Source organism: Alosa alosa, chromosome 5, assembly GCF_017589495.1.
Source record: "Alosa alosa isolate M-15738 ecotype Scorff River chromosome 5, AALO_Geno_1.1, whole genome shotgun sequence".
NCBI lineage: Eukaryota > Metazoa > Chordata > Actinopteri > Clupeiformes > Clupeidae > Alosa > Alosa alosa.
Window position 1 is genome coordinate 25996595 of NC_063193.1, and position 7500 is coordinate 26004094.

At 42.7% G+C, this 7500-nt stretch overlaps 1 protein-coding gene across 1 annotated transcript in view; it reads left to right on the top strand.

Moving 5' to 3' along the window:
• Positions 1-7500, top strand: part of si:dkeyp-14d3.1 (transmembrane protein 132C) — a 309004-nt gene that overhangs the window by 286385 nt on the left and 15119 nt on the right.

Consider the following 7500-nt stretch of genomic DNA (forward strand, 5'->3'; position numbering starts at 1 on the left):
TCTCTTTTTCTTCCTCTCTCTCTGTCCCTCTCTCTATAGTAGCTATAGTTTTATTTTCATCTATCCTTCTCTCTGTTTTTCTGCTCTCTCTCTCTCTCTCTCTCTCCCCCTCTCTCTATAGTAGCTATAGTTTTATTTTCATCTATCCTTCTCTCTGTTTTTCTGCTCTCTCTCTCTCTCTCCCTCTCTCTCTCACTTGTTTACTCACTCTCTCTTTCTCTGCCATTGTTTCTTCTTCTCTCCTTTTCTAACTCTCTTCATGTCTGCCTCTTTCACTCTCTCACTCAACACCATCCCTCTCTCATCTTCTCATATGAGAGCTTTTAGTTAACTCATCTTATAGACTACTTTTTCGGACTGTCCTACATTTGACTGCTGCTATTAGAGCTGCAGCCAGCCAGAAGCAGATGGGCTCCCCCTATTAAGTGGGGTTCTGCACAAGGTTTCTTCCAGGAATATGGGAGTTTTTTCTTGTCACTGTTGCCATATGGCGTGCTTGTAGGGGGTTAAGGGTTAAGGCTGCCAGTTTTTTCCGGTTGTTGTGTTCCTTAAATTCATATAATCACAAGAAATACTAAGAACATACTAAGGCTAACTGCCACAGCAACGGGGCCTAAGCATTTAGCAATATATATAATATATACTACCGCAACAACTCAAAATTTATTATTATTATTATTATTATTATTATTATTATTAGTAGTAGTAGTAGTAGTAGTAGTATTTGTATTATTATTATTATTAGTAGTATTTTCTCAATTATTGTGTTAAATGTTCCAAATGTAAAGCTACATTATGTGTATGAAAGGTGCTATACAAATAAAGCTTATTATTATTATTATTATTATTATTATTATTATTATTATTATTATTAGAGTGCACCCCTTTCCCCCACCATGATCATATGCCCTTCACTCACGTATTCACTCCCCCACTCACTCAGTTATTCACTCACTCACTCTCACTCACTCACCCACTCACTTAGTTATTCACTCCCTCACTCACTCACTCACTCATTCACTCACCCAGTTATTCACACCCTCACTCCCTCACTCACTCACTCACACACTCTCTCACTCACTCACCCAGTTATTCACACCCTCACTCCCTCACTCACTCCCCTTATTTCACCCTCACACCCTCTCTCACTCACTTACACACCCAGTTATTCACTCACCCTCATTCACTCACTCACTTGTTCACTCCTCCCCAGCTCACTTGCTCACTCACTCATTTTAGTTAACTCACTCACCCACTTTATTATTAACTCACTTTACTCACCCACTCACTTAGTTATACATTCACTCACTCCTTACTTACTATTCACTCCCACTCCTCCACATTTACTCTCTGTCACTCCACTTGCTTGCTCACCCCACTTAGTTATTCACTCATTTGTTCACTCATTTTCCCTTGTTTATTCACTCTGTCACTTTCTTCACTTGCTCACTCACTCACTCACTCACTTAGTTATTCTCCTCCTCACTCACTTCCTCACTTAGTTACTCACTCACTCACCCACTTGGTTATTCACTCACTTGGTTATCACTCCTTCACTCGCTCACTCACTCACTCACCCACTTAGTTATTCACTCACTCACTCACTCACTCGCTCACTCGCTCACTCACTTACTTATTAACTCACTCACTCACTCACTCACTCACTCACTCGCTCACCCACTTAGTTATTAACTCACTCACTCACTCACTCACTTAGTTATTAACTCACTCACTCACTCGCTCACTCACTCACTCACTTAGTTATTAACTCACTCACTCACTCACTCACTCACTCACTCACTCCTCACCCACTTAGTTATTAACTCACTCACTCACTCACTCACTTAGTTATTAACTCACTCACTCACTCACTCACTCACTCACTCACTCACTCGCTCACTCACTCACTGCTTACATAACAACATGTTCATCCCTTCCTCATCATCGTGTGGCATCCTGTAGTGCTGGTGCCAGTTGGCCCTGTCCATGTGTGTGACAGTAGGTAGCAGTCTTCCTCAGAGGCTGGCTGCTGATGCTGATGCTGATGCTGATGCTGGGCTTTGGCTGTCGCTGCAGGTGTTGTGATGGGAACTGTCTGGTTTTATTCTGATGGTAATGGCTCTCAGGGGCTTCTGGGATACCGTGTGTGCGATTGGGAACAGTGAAGTGTGTGTGTGTGTGTGTGTGTGTGTGTGTGTGTGTGTGTGTGTGTGTGTGTGTGTGTGTGTGTGTGTGTGTGTGTGTGTGTGTGTGTGTGTGATGGTGTCACTAAGAGTGAGTTTTAGTGGCTTCTCTGGTGGTTTTTGGTAATGTAGGTTTTATTTTATATATTGTTTCATCAATTTTCTTCTAGTGTGGTCTATTTTTTCATAGTTTCCAATTACAGTTTTTCTGTATCGTTTTGATACCTGTGTCAACTGTGACATCACATTCTCAAAACAGTTAACACTCGGGTCTGAACAAAAGCACTCTGGACAAAATGACACATTTTGCTTGCAAAAGGCTGTTACTCTCTCAAAACACTTAAAACATGCAGCTTAAAGCAAATCTTGCCTTCAAACACTACAACTTGTTGCCAATTCAAAAAACAGTCTTTAATCAATCATTACACACTTGACAACAAAATGAAAATCTAGTTCTCAAAATGAGCATTTTTGCTATGTCTGTTCCATTACTTTCTCATTTTTTCTGGTATCAGAAAAAAACTGTGAAAAGACAAAATGTACTGAATAAAAAAAAATAATTTATTCATTCCTCCCAAGATGTAACTGCCATTGACATGTAAGACATACAGCAAAACACTATAGCATGATACTGTACATTTCCTTCAACTACAACTTTCATCAAAATAAACCTACAGTAAAGACCTTTTGTACGGTTTTCTCCACCAAATAGGCAATACAATACTTTGTCAAATGTGCATTAGATCCATACTTGCAAATAGCAACACAGAACAGACATCTCTTATGTATAATGAATGATTGCTGATTGAAGAATTGTGCAAAGGAGTTTCACGCAGGTGTATCAGAGATTCAGACTTATGCATGGAATCTATACCACCTGTGAAAAAGATGTTTTCCTTTGTTTAGCATGGGAAAACCAATAGAGTTTAGGGCTTTTGAATGACACCTGTGTTAACTGTTTTGCAAAAGGGTGTGAGAAATGTGTGAACCCAATGAAAATGTGTGAACACATTCGCAAGAGATGACTTCTGCTGTGCAAAGAATGTAGTCATGAAGATCAAGTGGGTTCTAGTTTACTTAAGCAGGTAAAAGCAATCGAGAAAAACTGTAATTCATGATTGATTATTTAAAAAGTTTGGCTGACTGTTGGCAAGTGGCAAGCTTCACATGTAAAGGAATACAAACAAAATGCACTCTGCATGACATTAATCATTCATGTATGTTATGTTTCAAACATGAAATATTGAAAGGAACATTCTGAAAATTCAATGATGAAATGTCAATAGCCTGCAGAAAAAAACCAATACGGCTTTTATTATGGCCACCTTGGGCTTAGAAAGAATGTCATGAGATGACATATACTCAGCTTCACTCTTCTCCTCGCCTCTCTTCCTCTCCTCCTCCTCTTCTCCTCTCTTCTCACCCGCCCTCCTCTATCTTCTCTCCTCCCTCTCTCCTCTTGTACTCCCTGTCCTGTTTATCGTTAGTAACAGGCGTGACCTTGCAGAGGCAACATCACTGCCAGTCGTGTTGCCAGTGGGCACTAAGCCATGGGCAGTGAAGCAGGCTGTATTGAGTTTGCTCTGTTGTGTGTGTGTGTGTGTGTGTGTGTGTGTGTGTGTGTGTGTGTGTGTTTGGGGTGTGGTGTGTGTGTGTGTGTGTGTGTGTGTGTGTGTGTGTGTGTGTTTGTGTGTTTTCGCTTGTGTTGCACATCCAAACACTGGGGACCCTCATCCCTCTAATAGTCTGCCAAAGCCAATACCAGCCAGACTATATGAGAAGGGAGGAGGGGAGGGGGGAGTTGTGGAGGTCTCTGAGGCACAAAGAGATGGGCACTGCCAGGCTTGGCGATGCCCTTGTCAGGGGCCTCTGCCATACCAGGGTGGCACTCAGTGTGTCTCTCATGTACCATGTGGACCAGATAAGCGCCTTCTGACCCACGCGGCCAATTAACGCCCTGCGCCAGGAGCCTGCGGACAACCCCTCCAATCCCCCCGCCCCCCGCCACACACACACACACACACACACACACACACACACACACACACACACACACACACACACACCCTCCACCAACCGCTCCCTCACTCCACCCTCCACAGCCTCCTGAAAAGAGCTGACTGACTCATCGTCTCTCTGGCTCCTCTCTGGTGTCTCTCTTTGCTTGTTTGTGTGTATGTTTGTTTGTTTGTTTGTTTGTTTATAATTGTTTGTTTTGCTGTGGTTTTTGGACAGATTGTGGCCAGTGACACTGTCTGGTTTGTTTGTGGGGAGTTTGTGGTTTGTTTGTTTGTTTGTTTGTTTGTTTATTTGTTGTGAGTAGCCATCCTTGGCGACCGTCCTTTGTTGGTGACCTTGCTGTGCTGACTGTTGTTTGTTTGATCTGAGTTTATCATGTCTCTGTTTGAAAGTTGAATAACAAACTGGTGAAATTAATCAGTGAGTTTTATGAATGAGGAGGAAAACAATAAGAAGCCCTCTGAGGCTCTCTCTCTCTCTCTCTCTCTCTGAGGCTCTGAGGCTCTGAGGCTCTCTCTCTCTCTCTCTCTCTCTCTCTCTCTCTGAGGCTCTCTCTCTCTCTCTCTGAGGCTCTCTCTCTCTCTCTCTCTCTCTCTCTCTCTCTCTCTCTCTCTCTCTCTCTCTCTCTCTCTCTCTCTCTCTCTCTCTCTCTCTCTCTCTCTCTGAGGCTCTCTCTCTCTCTCTCTCTCTCTCTGAGGCTCTCTCTCTCTCTCTCTCTCTCTGAGGCTCTCTCTCTCTCCCTCTGAGGCTCTCTCTCTCTCTCTCTCTCTCTGAGGCTCTCTCTCTCTCTCTCTCTCTGAGGCTCTCTCTCTCTCTCTCTCTCTGAGGCTCTCTCTTTCCTCTGTCATCTTTCTCTCTCTTTCTCTTTCTTTCTTTCTTTCTCTTTCTCTCTTTCTATCCATGTCTTTCTCTCTCTCCCCGGACTCTCTGGTCTCATTTCACACCAGTAATGTTTACACAGTTCTGACTGCTATTAACTTGGTGATGTGTGTGATGTGTCATCCATTGCTGTCATAAGTGATGTATGACTGGCTTTTAGGGGTCCATACAAGCTCAGGGACATATTTCATGTTAAAGGTGCTTTAAGCGATGTTACACGGTTTCTAAGCTAAAACATGTTTTGTCGCATCCAGCAAACATCACCTCACCATCTGCTATCTGCCTCCGCCCTGAATACACTGTAAAAAAAAAAAAAAACGGCCTAGGCTCCAAAAAGCAGCAACATAAACAACCTGCTCCAGCTCTCTCTCTCTCTCTCTCTCTCTCTCTCTCTCTCTCTCTCTCTCTCTCCCGTTAACTCCTTTCTGTCTCTCTCTCTGCATATATGTCCATCTTTCTATCGTTTACTTATTTCTTTACCACACCTCTTCACTTCCTCGATGCTATTTTATAGTACAGACGCCCTGCAAAACATAGCGTAAAAGAGACTAGATTTGTGTTTGCTAGGCGTGTTGCAGGACAAAATTTGAAAGGGCACAAAAATGGTCACCTACTCTGATTCACCCACTAGAACTCCAAAAGTTCTACATTCTGGAGTGTTGCCGTAGTCACCGTGTATGTGTATGTTTACTTTTGTTTGGTGATGAGATGTAACAAAGATACTTTATCAACCGTCTCTGATTGTAAAGGCCCATTCACACCAAGAACCATAACGATACCGATAACTATAAATAAATCGTTCTCGTTAATATGAATGACTACGTTAACACATAAACTATAACGATAACAACATGAAGAACGATCGTTGGGGGATCGTTGGGGATCACTTTCAGAGCGATTTTCAGAACGATAAAAAGCTAATAGCCAATCAGAACCCATCGAATTTTAACCGTCACATTCATTAACACAAGGAGAGACTTTGTTTATCGTTGTTCAGTGTGAACGCTTTTATCGTTATGGTTATAGTTATCGTTATCGTTATCGTTCTTGGTGTGAATAGGCCTTAATATGTACAACAACAGATTTTCTTTTGCTTGTCGCATTTCCTCGGCCTCTCTCCTCCTCTCTTCTCTCTCTATCTCCCTCTGTGTAACTGCTCTTTACTCTGCACTGGCCATGCAGGCAGATAATGAGCCAGATTTGCCTCATAAACGTTTGTAAAAGCATGACCGTTTGTACCATGATTATGGCACGCGCATTTACAAATCTTTTTGAGAGAACTCGGGCTCTATAGAGATAGCTGTACAGTGTTGGAAATAACAAATGTCCTCGCCCAGCGCTAGCGGTCAGACGTGGTAAACGAGCCGATGTAGTGCCAGAGAGAGGGTGGTGACCCGTTGGACGGGCATGGAGGTTGTCACGGATGTATTAGATTAACCAGCAGATTCGATTTGAGATTGCGGCACCCGGGCGCTTCTGGTGCCATTTATAACGTCTGTGCCAAAGAGCCACTGTGCCAGTTGGGCGAATGTCATACATGCACACACACACACAAATATTGTATGCAGCAGACACACACATGTGCGCACACACACAAACACACACATACACATATTGCAAGTCACTCACACACACACACGCACACACACACACACACACACACACACACACACACACACACACACACAACACACACACACACACACACACACACACACACACACACACACACACACACACATTACACACACACACACACACACACACACACAGACACACACACACACACACACACACACACACACACACACACACACACACACTCACTCACCTCATGCACCTTCACATCTTTTAGCCACAAAACACATGCTCAGATGTCTCTCCATGTCTAGATCAGCCCAGGGGATCTCAGCCCTCTCTTTCCCACCGTTCAGCTGTGTGATTTACACCACATTTGAATTTGTGTCCTTTAACCCATTTCACTTTCTACTCCAATCTCCTGAAAAATGCTGCTTTTGTACTGGCGTGTTCTAACTGGATGGATTGCCAGATCTGGAAACATTTAGACAAGCAGATGCCCTGACAGTAGTCAGAAACTCAGCACTCAGCATATATTTTTTGTTGTTTAAAGTATATATTTATATACTATATCTATATATTTTTTAAGGTAGGACAGTGAAGAAGTGAGTGGGAGAGATGGGGTGGGATCGGGAAACGACCCCATCCCAACATTTTACAACAACGACAACATTTTAGATTATATATAGTATATATATATAAGTATATATATATATATATACTTACTATACAATCATATCCACCCTAAAGCACATGTTTGGACTGGCTATGTATTTATAGCCCAGTCTGAGACAACTATGGGTTTGTTTCATATTTACAGATCCAGGAGTTTTTAAACCAC